The sequence below is a fragment of the Ailuropoda melanoleuca genome, chromosome 16 (genome assembly GCF_002007445.2).
Source record: "Ailuropoda melanoleuca isolate Jingjing chromosome 16, ASM200744v2, whole genome shotgun sequence".
In the NCBI taxonomy this organism is placed as follows: Eukaryota; Metazoa; Chordata; class Mammalia; order Carnivora; family Ursidae; genus Ailuropoda; species Ailuropoda melanoleuca.
This window is the reverse complement of record NC_048233.1, coordinates 21,713,047-21,729,696: the sequence shown is the minus strand read 5'-3', so window position 1 is coordinate 21,729,696 and position 16,650 is coordinate 21,713,047. Positions and strand designations below refer to the sequence as shown.

At 34.3% G+C, this 16,650-nt stretch overlaps 1 protein-coding gene across 18 annotated transcripts in view; it reads left to right on the top strand.

The window, feature by feature from the left end:
• SOX5 (SRY-box transcription factor 5) overlaps positions 1 to 16,650 on the top strand; it is a 960,947-nt gene that overhangs the window by 732,910 nt on the left and 211,387 nt on the right. The window lies entirely within an intron of this gene.

Genomic DNA, 16,650 nt, shown 5'->3' with positions numbered 1-16,650 from the left:
ATTTATTTTATTTTATTTTATTTTTTAAAGATTTTATTTACTTATTTGACAGAGATAGAGACAGCCAGCGAGAGAGGGAACACAAGCAGGGGGAGTGGGAGAGGAAGAAGCAGGCTCATAGCAGAGGAGCCTGATGTGGGGCTCGATCCCATAACGCCGGGATCATGCCCTGAGCCGAAGGCAGACGCTTAACCGCTCTGCCACCCAGGCGCCCCTCTTTCCCGCTTTTTTAAAAGACCAGCGACAAGTTCCAACTTAGTGAATGTTCTGGTAACAATGAAAGGGCTGCAGAGTCTTTACATATACAATTTACCATTTCATTTTTCAGAACAGATTCTTTTCTTCCTATCCACACTGCCATTGGATTTGGCGAACTAATTATTCCTAGTTGCAGGTGAGGGTCAAGAAAGTAGGAACTCAACAGTGCTGAGTTGCAGAAATAAGATTAGACTTCTTTATCTGAATAGTCTTTCTACTACTTTCACTTTGTAAATAACTAAACGTAGATGTTCAATACATGAAGACTTGGTGTTATTAATAAGCCATTCGAACATGTAGAATTCTTGAAGATAATGGTTTACTTGAAGAAGCAAAAGGTCGTTATGAACTCTGTCACTCACTGAGCTGCCTGAGATGTGATTATTTGAGCAGTACATTACTGATAAAGATGGAGATGTGGAGAAACACCTAAAAGATGAAAAACACCTGAAAATATTGTATTGAGACACTTTACTTTGAGAAAGTCATTTAATGCCTTCAGTAGCCCTAGGTGATAGGCATATTAGGTATATACTAATTCCTGGGGCCCAGGAAGTTAAGTAATTTTATAAGATGTCTAAGCTTGCAAATGAAGGAGGAAGGCTCCAGCTACAAAAAAGTACCTACTCTTACCAACTACAAATAGGATTTCACAAGAGTTAAGCAGAATTATATATAAAGCACTAAAAGTTAACACTACTTAAATTCTCAATTAGTAGCTGTTAGTATTACTGTTGTTTAGCTATTATCATTATTATTAATATACAAAATTATATGAAATTTTTTCTTGTGGGTTTAAAGGGTACTTTCCCTCTTATTTTAATTATACATAAAGAAATACCTCCAAATATTTAAAGATGTAAATGATTTTGCGTAATATTAGTCATTCTTCTTTCTAGCCAGCTTTTTTATTAAACGTTGATGTGATTTTTATATATTCCAATGAATATCCCTTAGATTTCTAGAAGGGATCTCTATTATTGATTTTAAAGATAAAAAGGCTCAGTGGAGAAGATAAGCTTACACTGTGTAAAACACCAGTTAACATCAAGCATGGAATAAATAAAAGGCCAGAAATCGAGGCGCCAAAAAAAAAAAAAAAAGCCAACTCCTTCATAACTACTTGACATTTCTACCATTTCCCTTATTCTGTTTATTGAGTTGGAAGGTACTCGTTCAGGAATTTCAGGTTTGTAGAGATTTAGGAAAAGTATTTGAAATTCTATTTTTATTTTTTTTAATTTCCATCATAACCACTTTGTATTAAAGGCAGGCATGCAAATATGCAGAAAAATTGTAGGTCTTCTTGAACTTTGAGACATCCATTTTGGCAAAGGGGGAGGCACACGTTTGGATAAATTTACATGTGCCCCTTAAATTTGGGTGCTAGTCTGAACTGCCAAACTTCAGAATTTTCACATTTTTAATATACCAAGGTGGGTTCAAACAGCCCATTAGTATAAGGCGTATTTTTGAAACTGTTGACATTTGGCTACTGTTCTTTCATCCACTGTTCTGTAGTCTTGACAGAAACTTGGTTTAACTTGCAGAGAGAAAGTGAAAGACAGAGAAAGGTGTCTATATGAAATGCTCCAGAGAGAAGCAGAACTCCTGTAAGGCAACATGTAGGCATTGAGTGTGACACTGTATTAACCTTTTTAATGGATGTATGTAATAAAGTGACATGTAAATGGAGCACAAGGGGAGATATGACACTATATCTGGAAAAGGATAAAACAGTTGGTTGAATACTGGGCTATTATAGCAGTTTGCAAACCTTGGATAAACTCAGTCAGCGGTTGTATAATTGGTTATTCAATCCCGACCCTTGTTCACAGCTCAAAGCCAGGAACACTGAGACCTGTTGCCAATTTGAGTGAATATAGTGACTGTACTCGGCCGGGGCCTAACATTGGAGCCAGGCCTTTTCCTGTGGGCTGGTTTCCACCATGTCTGGGACTGGCTCAGTGACAGTGGGTCTTTTGTTGTGAAAGGCTGGCTGGTACTCCCCCCCTTTGCAAAATGTCTAACAGCTACACAAATATAAGAAAATAGGAAAAGGGACTTACTGTAGCTTTTCTCTTAGTAAGTTAATGTGAAGTTATTAGTTTTCCTTTCTTTATTTTTCTTTTCCTCTTTTTCTTTTTTTTTTTTTTCTTTGCTCCTTTTTGGGGAAAGTCTGAGTTAGGTAAATCAACTGAAAGAGTGATATAAAAGCCTGCTTTTAGATAAGAATTGAATCTTGGTAGTCCTTGATGGGAATATGATATGTATGGAGAAATTTATAGTAATTGGATTCACAAAAATGGGTTTCTGAATAAGATATTTTTACTTCTCCTTTCTCCTGTTAGCATTCATGTACTGAGAAGATTGTTTTTACTGAATATCTCCTCCTTGACTGAAAGATATAGCATGTTTATAAACCTGTTATGTATTTAACTTTATGAAACAAGCACCCTACCTTCTCTGCCCAAACACACTGGAGAGAGGCCAACAGACTAACCACTCACTGTTTCTAGTCTGGTAAAATTTGAGAAATAAATCAGTGAAGATTTTGATTTGAGTGCATGTTATAAAGAATGCCCAGTCTTCTTACAGTGCCCAATTCATAAAGGAATCTGTAACAAGCTTGTAGTATTTGCCAGTTAGGTGCTGCTTACTGATAGGGTGACAGTTCCCAGCTGCAATCAATTATGCTTCCATTATTTCTGTTGTTTAAACATGGAATACTAGTTCTGGGCATTTCACAAAGTGTATCTTAGTTCCAAAACAAAGTAAAGAGCATGTTAAAAAAAAAATACATTCTAAATCGCGATTTTTTTTTTCCTGAGAGTATTTATAATCTCTTTGCCACCCCTCTCACCTCCCTGTTTCCACCTCACACACCCAGCATTTATAAAATCACACACACAACACATAGTGTTTGATTTAATGCTGGGTTGCAATTCAATCAAGAGACTGCTGAGGTCATATAATATAAATGGCCACAGTACTTCTTGGCTCAGTTAATGCCTTGATCATTCAGGGCTTTGTTTTTGTTAATTGAGTAGCCTCCTGCTGGGGGGAACTCCTAAATATTTTGGACTATATGTCACTAAAAAGGAGTTGGAAGCTAGAAGGTAGTGATCTTGGCGGGGGGGAGGAGGTGAGTTTCTGCAGTGGACAAAGGAAGAGGAAAGACGTTGTTCTGAAACCATGACAGGACAAAGGGAAAAGAAGCAAATTGTTTTTGAATAGAAAATTAATCATTGAAAAGGAACTGGCTATTGTGAGGCAAACATGAAAATAGAGGAGCGTTTAACTTGAAATATATGAGAAAAAGCACTATAGAAACTCCAACAGAGGCATTTAATGGAAAATACACCTGGTCATCTCATTATAAGTACATCCCTGGGAGCCAAGTGTTATGAGCATTAGTAAGAAGGTGGTATTATAAAAAATTTGATTATAATCAAGCTTAATGTATTTGAGGCTTAATAAAAGTATTGTATGGTGGTAGTGAGTATCATGGCATAATAGAGACCTCTTAGCATTGGATTGTTCATAAGTTTTGTATTTCATAATGTTGATCTGTGGAGGCCTTTGCTTCCTGATGGGAAAATAGGAACTTGTATGGGAAAAGAGATCACAAGAATCATAGACCGGCCCCTATTAACCCCAGAAAATGCAATTCAACATATATCTTATCATCTTAATCTTCCAAATATTCTTTTGCTCTAGATTATAATGCAATATTGTACATAACAAACAGATGTCTCCCCTAGGTCACTGTTTGTAATTTAGTAAATTGTAGGTGTCCAACTGGAGAGTCTAGAGCTGCTGGTGAAGAATGAATGTCTGAGATGCCTCATTAATTTAATGTAGGTAAGAGGCTGGTGGGCTTAAAGGATTTGGTAGTAGCCCCATTGAGAACTACCTAAATGTATTTCAAATAGTGTGGAATAAACTTTTTTTTTTCCTATTATTTTTCCCCTCCATGCTGTGAAACCTCACTGATCATTATTTTTTAGGCACTTAATGTGTCATGACAAAAAAAAAAAAAAAAGAAAAAGAAAGGCTGAAATATGTATGAAAACAAGAGTTTTGATTAAACTCAAATCAAGTATTTTTTAAAGGTGTTGGTTTTTAGTTTTTATGCAGCTCCGTTTGGCGTGGAGCTTTTCACATGTTTTGACACTTGGCTTTGCTGCTTTATAATTTTGAGGGTGCTGTGCTATAATCTGAACACTTTGCTGAGAAGAAAAGAGGGAAATAAATAACCCAGGTTTTACATCTCGAACTCTGGACCAGAATAATAAATCGACACCTACTATATAATTGGGAAACCTGTTAGATTATGTATCTACTTTAATATAATTTATAAATTTTGGAAATATTCTTTTAAAGAATTTAATCCCCTCATCAAACATAGTAATTTCTTTGGTAGCTGCCATGGAACAATGATGTTTTTCCTTTTTCTCTTTAGAAATGGAACGCTTTATTTTTTTTTTTTTAATTTCATGAAAATAAATTTTAAGTAGATAATGCACCTTTTAACATTAACCTGTTTGAAATAATAAAGATCAGTTTTGATGATTACAAATTTATTGCAAACACAAGTTTAGTTTACCAAATTTCTTGCAATAAATTATTTGCCTTCTGTAAATACGATTATAGACAGCTGCAATACTTGGAATGATTATTTGCCATGTTTGTAATTTAACTGAAGATCTCAACTACTATTAATTGGAACACTTTAATTCATAAAAATGATTAAATATGTGTTTCTAATTTATCATCATTGTTCACAATATTTTATGTGAGTTTTCTTCCCAGAGGAATTATATGATTTTTCCAAGTAGTTGAGGGCCTTGAGGGCTTTCTGTAACCATCTTCAGGATTCATCCAGGTGTTCACTTTGGGTGGGAGATCTGATGTCCTGTAACAGAGACTCTGTGGGTTTAAACATACTCTACACCTTTTTTGTGAGAACTGAGATAGCAGCTTCTTGGGGTTTTCATGTCCCTCAGGGAAAATTCCCAGAGATATGAACACTTTTGAATTTCTGACATGTGCAACACAGACTTTTGTAGCTTTTGAAAGACCATTCCCAAGTTTGTAAAAACTTGCTGTCTGACCCACAGGTCAGAAAATTGGGTGGTCTGTCACTTACTGGATTCATCCATCCTTTGGGGATGAAATATTGACCTATGTCTTAATTTTTTAATTGCTGACATTTCATTGTACTTCACCAAAATCCCTAGGCTGTTTTAAATAAGTTTTTTTTTTCCTACCTTTCTTAATTTTTTTTCTATTAAATCAGTGAGTCATTAGGAAAGCATAGGATACATGTCATACTGTGGTGAATATCCCTTGAACCCTTCCCACCCCCACCTGCTTTTTCTCTTTGGGTACATTTCAAAAGAGACATCTACAGGATAATTTAATATCATAAATTTGATATTAAATATATGTGTACATGAAAGAGAAATATTTAAGGAATATATATCTCTATATATTGTTTATTACATACATGGGAGTTAAGTTGTTCAGTGCTTACTTCGGGAAAGCAAAGCGTAAGAGAAAGAAGAGATATTCAACAGATCTCTTTTTCCTATTCTTTTCTCTCTCCCTGGATATTTCTCTATCTTTTCAAATGTTTTCCTCTCAGTTATTAAATTTGAGACATGATTCCAAAGATACTATAAATTGATGTTTTTAAGAATATAGAAAAAGGGGTTCCTGGGTGGCTCAGTTGGTTAAGCATCTGCCTTCAGCTCTGGTCACGTTCCCAGGGTCCTGGGATCAAGCTCCACATCGGGCTCCCTGCTCAGAGAGAGTCTGCTTCGCTCTCTTCCTCTGCTGCTCCCCCTGCTTGACTCTCTCTCTCTCTCTGTCAAATAAATAAATAAAATCTTTAAAAAAAGAATGTAGAAAAATAAGCAGCAATGCCTCTGTGCTATAGAAATTCCTATTAATTATATTAAAGGTAGAGATTATTTTCCTTTGTACCATTAACATCCTTTCCAGTATTAATAATTTGTTGTCCTCCCATTCCTTTAAATGAATAACCAGGATATTATCCCATTCATTCTTCTCTGATTTAACATATTGCTTGCAGTGTTATTCCACTGTTCTCTGAACCTGCAATCCCTTAGTTCTCAACCATGAGAAGAGGATGCCCTTGTCACTTAACTGACATCTCAGGAGCTTCTCTTTTTTCTTTGCTGCTTACCTAAACATAGGTACCTCTCATGTGTGTAGTACATTACTTTGAAGAATATGCATACATGAATATACATGTGGTCACATGATTAATGGTCTCTTATGTAAGATTTTTAAGCAAAATTTTTGTTCCCAATACTCCAGTAATAATAATTCTCTATTTCCCCATTTTTAATAAATAAAATATATATTAGCTCCTGGTAGTTCATTATTGCATTTTGCTGTGATTTTTTTCCCCTTTGAATTACTGTATCCCATTGAGCTGTAAAATAGGAAAGTATTGGAATATATTTGAAATTTTTTGGTTGATAGTGTTTAAATTATTACTCAAATGACACTGTGATGTTGTTAGTAAAATTCTTTTAACTTTTCCTGAGAAGAATTCAATATATTCTACTTCGCAACTTAACCACTTGAAAAAAGTTTTCAAGTTTCAGCAAATGTAATAGAATGTCTTTATCCATATTGTTATACCCCAAATCAGTGTTTACTCATCAAAAAATTACCTCAGGTATTGGGAGAGTGCAGATTCCTGGGACTCAACCAGGGCATAAAGAGCCAGACTCTCCAATGGCCCTGGAATTTTGCATTTAAAGAAGCTTCCCTATGACAATGAACTTGACGTGGATAGGGTCCATTTCTGTTTTGCTCCTGTTAATATCCCCATGCCTGCAAAAATATATAGTACATACTCTTTGTTGAATTAATCCATTCTACTATTTATCCATATACTTATCTTTTAATTTAACTTTATATTGATAGTGTCACTTAATTCATATTATTTTCCTAATTAAATACAAGAAAAGAAATTGGCCCTATTTTTGGAAAGTATTGCTTAGTAGATATTTTATAGCTGGTTTGATTAATAAACAGTGGATTATTTTTGGACTCTTTATGGTAATACTACAAAAGTAGCATTTAGGAAGAAGTCTCTGACCACATTTTATTTACCATACGTTAATGTAATAATTAAAATAAGGTGTGTTCTCTTTGCTTTTTCTTCAATAAATGAAGCCGTAAAAGAGAAACTCAGTGACGCCTAGCAATTTGAGTCAAATGTTTAGTGTCTGGTCACTGTTAGCCTATCCATCTTTCCCAGGAGATAGTGAATTTCTTGAGGTGCGGAGCCAACGTCTGAGCCCCTATCACCGTGTCACAGTAGCAGCTTAATAGATGATTGTCAAGTAAATGAATGAATAAATGGATAGAGTCGAATGCCTCCTGATCTTCTGTGTGTATGTACATGTGTGAATTGTGCAAAATAATGAAAAGGGCAGTATCCGATTTTTTAAAAGTAGTCTGATAGCTCTAATAGTACATTTTTCCATTAAAAGCAGAGCTAATCATTTTGTACATTCGTTCAGTTAAGAAATCAAATGAATATACCAATAGATTCTCCATGCCCAATTTTATACCCACTGACTTTAACATTGAGAATGCTAAGTCTGTGGTGATAAAGGAAAAGTGAAAAACAAACTATGCTTTTCCCTTTTTCTATTTATCCAGACTTTTTTTCTTTTTGTTTGCTTCCTTTTTATCTTTTTTTTTTTTTTCCACTTGTTCCTTCTTAAATGAAAATGCTTCTTAAAGAGAACTCTTACAGGTTGATTTTGTTTGGCTCTTCTGCATTTGGCTGGGGGGTGGGTCACAGATTATCATAGCTAATACAGGAACGTAGCTTTCATTGTTAATTAGATAGTGTCTAAGCTTGTGAACATTAAATGCCATTTTGCAAATAAAAGTATTGTATTTTCTCATCTAAAATTACTCTAAAAATGACGCGATCCAAAATCCATGAAAGGTTATGAGAGACCAAATATAACAAGTTGTTAAGGCAGATGGACTACTTTGGTTGAGAAGGATATGTGCAAATTTAGATATATGATTTTAAGCAAATCAGAGGATATTTTTCTTAATTTTAAAATCCGATGCTATGTATTAGAACATAAAAATATAATTTGAATCGTAAGTAGCTTTTCAGCTCAACTGTTCAACTACCTGCATATCACAATCTCTGATTTATCGTATGAATCATGTCAGTTTTTATTGTTCATATCTTTTCAGGCATCTGGCAAGCTGAGATTGAGATTTGTTTTCACATATGTTGTGATAGAGAAGATTCAGGATGTGTAGTGGTTTAGCATCAGGCTGTATGCGCTTTAATTCTCACTTCCAGTGGTAAAACATTCTGTCATATTTTTAAAGTATTGGAATTCTTATTCTAATGTATGTTAAGTGGTTTTCTATTTCTATGCTTTTTGTAACTCCTTTATCATCTCTACCACCCACTTTCACAATTTTAAACCACAACAACAACAAAATTGTACAAATACAATCCTTAATTTTCATTTTCATCATGCTCTTAGATATCTAATTAAATGGATGATTATGTGAATACACTTTTATAGTAGGATAATTGCTTCATTTATAATTCAAATACATATTTAGGTAATTCTTTTCTTAAATATATCAGTAGGCATATATAATTTGCTTAGAGCTATGCATTCTTGTCTTTACTAAGCTGCGATATGTTTAAGCTATCTTGAACTCTTGTTTGTAAATTTGTCTTGTGAAACTAAGACTTTGTGTTAAATATACCTGATTCTCATATACCTTTTGCTATGACTTAGTTCTTATGGTTTCTCTTCTATTTTTTTTCTTCCTCTATCTCACATATCCCAGTTGAGAAAATAGTATTTCATATAAAACATATGGAGAATGTGGTTTATTGTAATTGGTGTCTGAGAAAGTTAGTTATTTGGTGAATAAAATAGAAAGACATAGTCATGAAAAATTTTTATGAGAAATGCTTTAACTTTTTTAAGTTGAGTTTTACTGATGTAATCATGAACATCTTCCTTCCAAATTTCTATCACATTACTTTTGCTTTTCTATTCTACCCCTCTTGCCTTGGTAACCCCTTTGCTTCCTCCTACTCTCCACTGTCACCCCTCTTATTGTAACGAATGACTACAACTTAATTCATGTTTCTCCACCCACACTTTGCTGACATCATAAATTATTTGGATACAAATGGACAATATTCATTAGCTGTGCACTTTGCTGAAAGAGCCTTACACAGGAGTGCTGCACTCTCTCATTTTTATTAAAAGTTAAAATGCTTTTGCTGTCATGGGGGTTGGGGTGAGTTAGCCATGATAGAGGACAGGGCTACAGTGCTAATAAATAAAAATAATAACTATTACCGCTGGTTGAGTGACCCTGGGAAAAGAGCACTACAAAGCTATTTGTCGTTCCCTTTCACTTGTCAACAGTACTGGCTTAAAAGCTTTAGCCGTTGTTGAAGATGTAATAGAGCCCATGGAAAGTTAGAAAGACAACTGTCCAAAAAAAAAAAAAAACCAGGCAAAGGTTAGTTGAGTATTTTTGTGTATCTGTGCTGTTTTGGGACAGTTCATACATTAACCTCGTGGACATGACAACTATCCTTGTCCCTCATGATACTACACCTTTTTCTATATCATTTTTATTGGCATGAACCAACTAAAAAATCCATAGGGATGGTTGGTGATCAATGAAACTAAGGGTTATGGGTCATTACCCTTAAAATGTAGAGACAGAACTGTTATCCTTTGATGAGGTTTTTGAATTCTGAATGGTTTTAGTAATGAACAAAGTGGAGCATATATTTCATTTGATTTTTGAAACAGTTCTTTTGGGATGTCCTATATTAAGTTGCAGTTGTAATATTAGTAACATTTTTAAGTGTTACTGCCTGCCCAGCAGTGTTTTAAGAGCTTTACATAAATTAATCTCATTTAGTTAGTTTGACAATCGTATGTGGTATGTGTAGTTACTATTCCCATTTACAGATGAGTCAGTTGAAGCATAGGGAGGTTAAGCTACTTGCCAAAGGTCACAAAACTAGTAAGTGATGGAGTCAGGTTGTATGACATTAAGGCTTGTTTAATGTTCAGTAGCACAACATTAGTGAGATTTTGTAGGTGAGGAATACCTCTTTGCAACTATTTTTTGAAATGCTGCCCCCAAATTACTTAATGTTATTTTTGCTGGCATCTAATTTTTGAAACAAGAACAAAACAAAGTGTTGCATGAAAATATACTTAACTTTCTGAGTGATACAGTAGATAAAACAATATAGCTTCCTAAGTTTCTCTTTTAATGAATTTTTTTATATAGAAAATATAGAGCCATCTTGTGAAGAGTAAATCCAAGGTTATTGAGATGTAGCAATTATATCATATTGATTATGGCATGTTTAATCATGTGATGAAAAAATATTCTTTTAAAATGTGGTATAAAATTGAGTATAATTGGGCAGGTGTGTTAATAGTTTCAGCTTCTGCAATGAGAAAATTTAAGCTTGTAAGTATTGATTTAAATATTGCAATATTCCAAAAACTGATTGCACATTAAACATTTTAAAACTTGAGTCAGTAGGCCAATTTTTTTTCCTTTCTGTTAACAAGCTCTTATTAACTTTCAAGTGGAAACAAACAAGTATTTTGGCACCACTAAAAGTAAAGTATTTGTAGAGCTTAATTCACTTTAGGATAATTACATATAAAAATGAGGCTTATTGAAATTCTAATGCTTTGGAATTTCAGATGTGTTTCTCTTGTGTGTTGTGGCATGTATTATTTTTTAATGTGTCCTAGAAGAACTTGACATTTTCCATGGCAGACTAGCTGTAGAGCTTGGCTAATGGGAATGTTACAAGGCCCTGTGGTCTTCAGTGGGCAAATAACTTTCCAGATATATAAAAGTTTTACATTACTTCCATTACATTGTGTAGTATTTGCCCCAAAATGTTGTCTAAGCCTGTGCATATTGTCAACATGAATTAAACTCTTACAGATATATGATTTCTAGATTTAGCCCAATCTTCCCCCTCAAAAATAACCTTATTATCAGTGATTGAATAATTAAATAGCAATGCACTGAATTGTAATTAGCTTTTTGAAGAAAAATATATTTGGCCAAGTGTTCTAACTTGTGTTTGTTCCTCAGCTTTATGTTGGCCATCAAGTGAAAGCTTGCAAGGGGAGAATATTGAGTTAACAATATCTAATTCAAACAGAGATGAGTTGCCCAGATCAACTCTCATATAATAATTGTTTAAAATTAGTTGAGGTGAATAAAATTGGACTAACTTTTCATTTTTGAAAAGTTTGACTATTAAGAGAACTTGTCATTGTGTGTGGCATATTGAAACAAACACTGAACTAGGAATTAGGCTTCAGGTCCTGCCTTTATCATTAATTAGATTTATGATCTTAGACATATTTTAACCTTAGTTTACAATTTCAGTCTGTAAAATGAAGAATTTGCTCTAGACCATTTATTACCTAAATTGTAGTGAGCAAAAGAGTCATCTCCCAACAACGATTTCCTTGGTCAGATATGTAAATAACACTATACAATCCATAACTCACTTAAAGATTGGCAGTCTCTTAGCCCATAAATAGATCTAAATCTTGTAGAAATGAAATGTAAATTTGTGTAATGTAATTAGATTAACATGACAGTGGAATGCTTATTTTATTTGCTTTGGTTTTAAGTAACCAAACAATTTGTGTTCCCTTTATGTCCAATGTGTTTTTAGTAAATTACTTTTATGAAATGCTTATCTAAATAATATCTCCAGATCCATGCAGGTTTAAAATTCTGATTCTATGATGTGAATAATCTACATAGTACGCTTTTACTTCTTGCCTTTGAAGATGTATGGCTATATTTCGAAGTTTACACATATTGTTGTTCCTTCCAAAGGATAATTCCCATCCCTAAATGTGCACCTTATCACATGTCAGGAATAACACAGCTCAGTTTAAGCTAAAAAATTAAAGCAGAAACAGTGGTAGATTTGGTAAGACCTAACTCCAGGGACTTTGTTTAAAAAGTCAAATATTACACATACATATTTTTTGCTTGTTCGATTTTTCAATGAGCTCTGTCACTGCAGCTCAAGGGAGATTAAGGGGAAAAACCTACATAAACACAAAGCAAAAACCTGAGCTTGTGTGTAAAGCTACTGCACTGGAGCGAATGTGGTTTAATTCCTGGCACTGGCAGCTTGTTGGAGAATTACAATATGTTGGCAAGAGTCTCTAGGTCTCATTGTTCCAGATGAGGGAGTCAGTCTTAAGAGTGTTTGGCACTGAAGGGAAAAAGGAGTGAGAGTTATAGGGAATGAACAGGCCCTAAAGAGGCAGGATGCTGTTGTAACAATGGCTGGCACAGTTGGGGGGGCCATTCACTGGTGGGGATTGCCATAGGCATTGATGTGAAGAAACATATGTGAGCAAAAGAGGCAAGGGTGAGGAGGGAATATCAAGCAAACATATCAAAAGGGTCCTGATGGCAGAAAGCGACAAAAGTAATCCAATTAGAATCATCTTAATATTAATGGATTGACTGATTATCTGTCATCATCGCCCTCTAATTTATCTTATAGCTTATTTCTTACCATTTATTTTATTTTAAAATATGTACATATTCATCTTTCCCCTAAAGAAACATCCCTGAATTAAAAGGCCCTGGTTTTGTATTCCCTTTATTCTACTCTCTGGCTAGGTGATGCTGGGAAAAGCATCTTTCTGAGCCTTAGTTTTCTCATCTGCAATACAGGTGTAATAAGAATTCATACCATTGACAACACTGTTGTATCTGACAGCATTATGTAAACTGAAATGCTATGCAAATAATAAGAGCTACTATTATCTCTCACACTTATTTTAATATAGGGAACACTAGTTTTTATTTTTATGGTAACTGCGATACTTCAATGTTGGAGAGAAGTAACTCTCAGGAGAATCTTTAAAGGTACTTAGAGTAAAACTGTGGCATATCTTAATGTGAAAATGATGGATAATCCAGAATTTGAACTTTTGGAAAATAAGTATGTCCACAAACATACTATATACATACTCACAGTATAAAATACAATTCTACACATATTTTAAAAAAAATCATGTCTCATTTTAGAAAATGGAATATTTAATAGATATCTATTATCTTTTTTAGTCCATAAACACTGAAGCAACACTTACATAATTATGTCAAATTTCACTTTAATCCCATTCACACATTTAATGAACAGGTGTATTATAAATATTGGGATTTTGCCATTTGGTCTTATACAGTTCTAGTCATTTATATTCTCTGGGTTCTTAACCATTTTCAGAGAAATTCACTCATTGGTACCTGTGCGTCCACTGTGTTCATTATGACCATTGTGAACTCATCCTTAACCTTCTTTATTAGCATCCATGGTGAAGTCATTTCTTAACCACCTCTTCACGAACGACCAATGGAGACAACCTACAACATTGGCTGTTGGAGGATTACTGGATGTGGATTTGCTTAAAGCTCATTATTTTATAGTAGTTCAGATAGAGAGGAGAAGTGAGTGAAATGATATGCTTTTGGTCCCCCTGACTTTAGGATCTGGTAGGTTGAACTTAGCTCCCTATGGGCAACTTCTCAAAATAATCTTCTGAATTAGATATTGGTGCATTTGTTTACCACTCAAGAAACCAAAGTTTAGGGAAATATCTAATTCAGAAGATTATTATGAGAAGTTTGAGATACCACATGTAAAGGACCTGGTACACTGCTTAGCACTTAGCCCTCAAAATAGTAGCTATCATTATCATTTCATTGTTGACAAGAGAGTTTGGAATTTGTAGGCAAAAACAAAACAAAACAAAACAAAACCTTACTTCAAAAAGGCAACTCTGCCTATTACAGTTTGTGAAACCTCAGACAAGTCCTTTTTTTTTTTCTTTTTGCTTTTGTTTTTAACCTGTGTGATTGATACAATAACCATATCTGAGTCTTCAGGTATTTGCTGTGATTAAATGAGAGAATACAGACAGGTAAAAGCATCTGGCATAGTTCCTGGCACATAGGCTGCTCAATAAATGTGTATTGAATCTGAATTTAAAGTATATACCTCATCCAAATTGCAAATATTAGTGTCTTTATTCATCCACAGACATGACATCCCCGAGTTAGATATGTTTCTGGTTTTACATTTTCCAAATTATTTGTCTTAAAGAAGTTATTCATTTTTCTGTAGTGTCTATTCAAAGTCAGGTACTTGGGGAAAAAAAAAAAAGTGGCTCTGTATACGAGCCTTATATCTTTATGTAAGTTAATAAAGAGGCCAGGAATGTTCTGCAGGTTTCAGAAATCTGGCGGCTGTTACTTTAACTCTGCAACTTAGACAGAAGACTTCTGTTTCTTTATGAGCACACTACAGTGAATATTTTGTCTAGCTGCAGGGGAAAAGCTTTGTCATGGACTTTGCAGACAATAGCCTTAAAAGTAAAATGGTCTGCTTTTGGTGCCGGGAGGTTCAGGGGCCTATTGTTAGTGCACAATGGATTTCTATTGCTGCATTCCTGCTTTGCAAAGGTTTGTTAGCTTTTAATGACTGACAGTACTCTATTGCAAATACCGTATTGGCTGTGCCCTGTTTACATGCTACTCAAGAATTTTTGTGGAGTGCTGGAAAAAAGAAACAGTGGTGTTTGTTTGACCTACTCTGATAAGGTTTAAAAAATGATTTCGCTCATGGAGTGTTTACTGGGAATGTAGTAACATTGGAAATCCGTGCAGAAGTATTTTAAAGTTACTTTGAAAGCCTGAATGAACAGAAATATTGATTACGGTGAGAAGAGATTTAAGCGATTTTATTACTCAGAATTGTCATTACCATTTTCAAAACCACTGTAGTACAGAAAGAGGGATATTTTAAGAAAAGGTAAAAGTAATTTCTTAGGATCGGTTTTCCTTAAAATGTAAGAAATGGAGGCATCTTGTTACAAAGGGAAAAAAATACATCTTACACATTCCATAGTAAATTCCATAGGAAATGTGTACACAGTAATTGTGGTAGGTGTGTGTGTGTGTGTATGTATATATATATATACACATACAACATATGTATAGACTATAGACTATGTAAAGCAGTAATCATTCAGAGCTTTTCACCATTTTATTTTCCAGAAGTTTTTGACATCTGAAAAAAAAAAAGCATTCCGTATTGTTATGGTTTTTCCAAGGAAATTTCACCTCCACTTTGTCGAAAACTCCACACAGAATTTGTGACTCCGACAGCCAATGGCTGTAAGATAGAGACCTGAGAGAAGTAGATAGCATTAGCCAAAGATGATGGTGATGCCTTAAAATGCATTTTACTGTGGGGGAAACAAACCAGTTTCTAATAATCTTACGGTCTCTAGGCCAGACGGTCCCTTTGATAAGTTAACATGTACTCCCTTTATGCTCCTAGTAGGGGGTAAACAAATGTCTGAACAAACACAAATACACATAAACACCAATGTGGAGAATGGCAGTGTATGTCTTAGATCCAGATAATAAGTGTGGGTATTGTTATTTAGATGGAGCATACTGGGACACTTATCTTTTAGTACACTCCATTTTCTAACTGAATGCAGTGCTAATCGTGGGATTGAAAGCCATTGTAATTGTGTACCCATCTAAATGCTGACAAGAATATACAATTACATTGTTTGGAATTGAGTTTAATGTTTGGGAGTTTTATTAGCATTTATGTTTACTTATACATTAAAATTCAACACAAAAAAAGAGGTCAAAAACCATGTGCTATAGAGAAACAATTGTCAGACTAAAGCATAGCCTTCTTCTTTAAAATATATGTGCCCTGTCTCAATACTGGGCATTTTAAAAGAATGTGAGACAAATCCGAAATAAGCAAATAATAGGTTTCCATTATAGGCATTACTCACTTTTCTAGATTTTGCAATCTTTGTAAAGCTTCTTTTATACCAACTTTTTTTTTTTTTTTTTTTTTTTAGTGTTCACGGTACTGGCAAATCTTTCCACAGTGTGCTTCCCACCATACGATGTTAAACACATATTATAAAGTGGATGTAATTGTAAACACACAGAGGGATATAATTACATGTAGCAGATTTAAGAGCTAATTCTTTGCCTTTTTTTTGCTGTGCATTTTATCAACATAATTATTTTTTGACTGCTGACTAACACCCTGAAATTGACAAGCATCTATTATAGCAGGAATTTGTTCACCAAATTGAAAAACAATGAACTGCAGGTTTATATGTACCCATTGTCATAAAGAATTAGTACGGCTTTGTTCCGCAAGAGGAAAAAGCTAATGCTTTTGAAACAGCAGGTGACAAAACACATTCT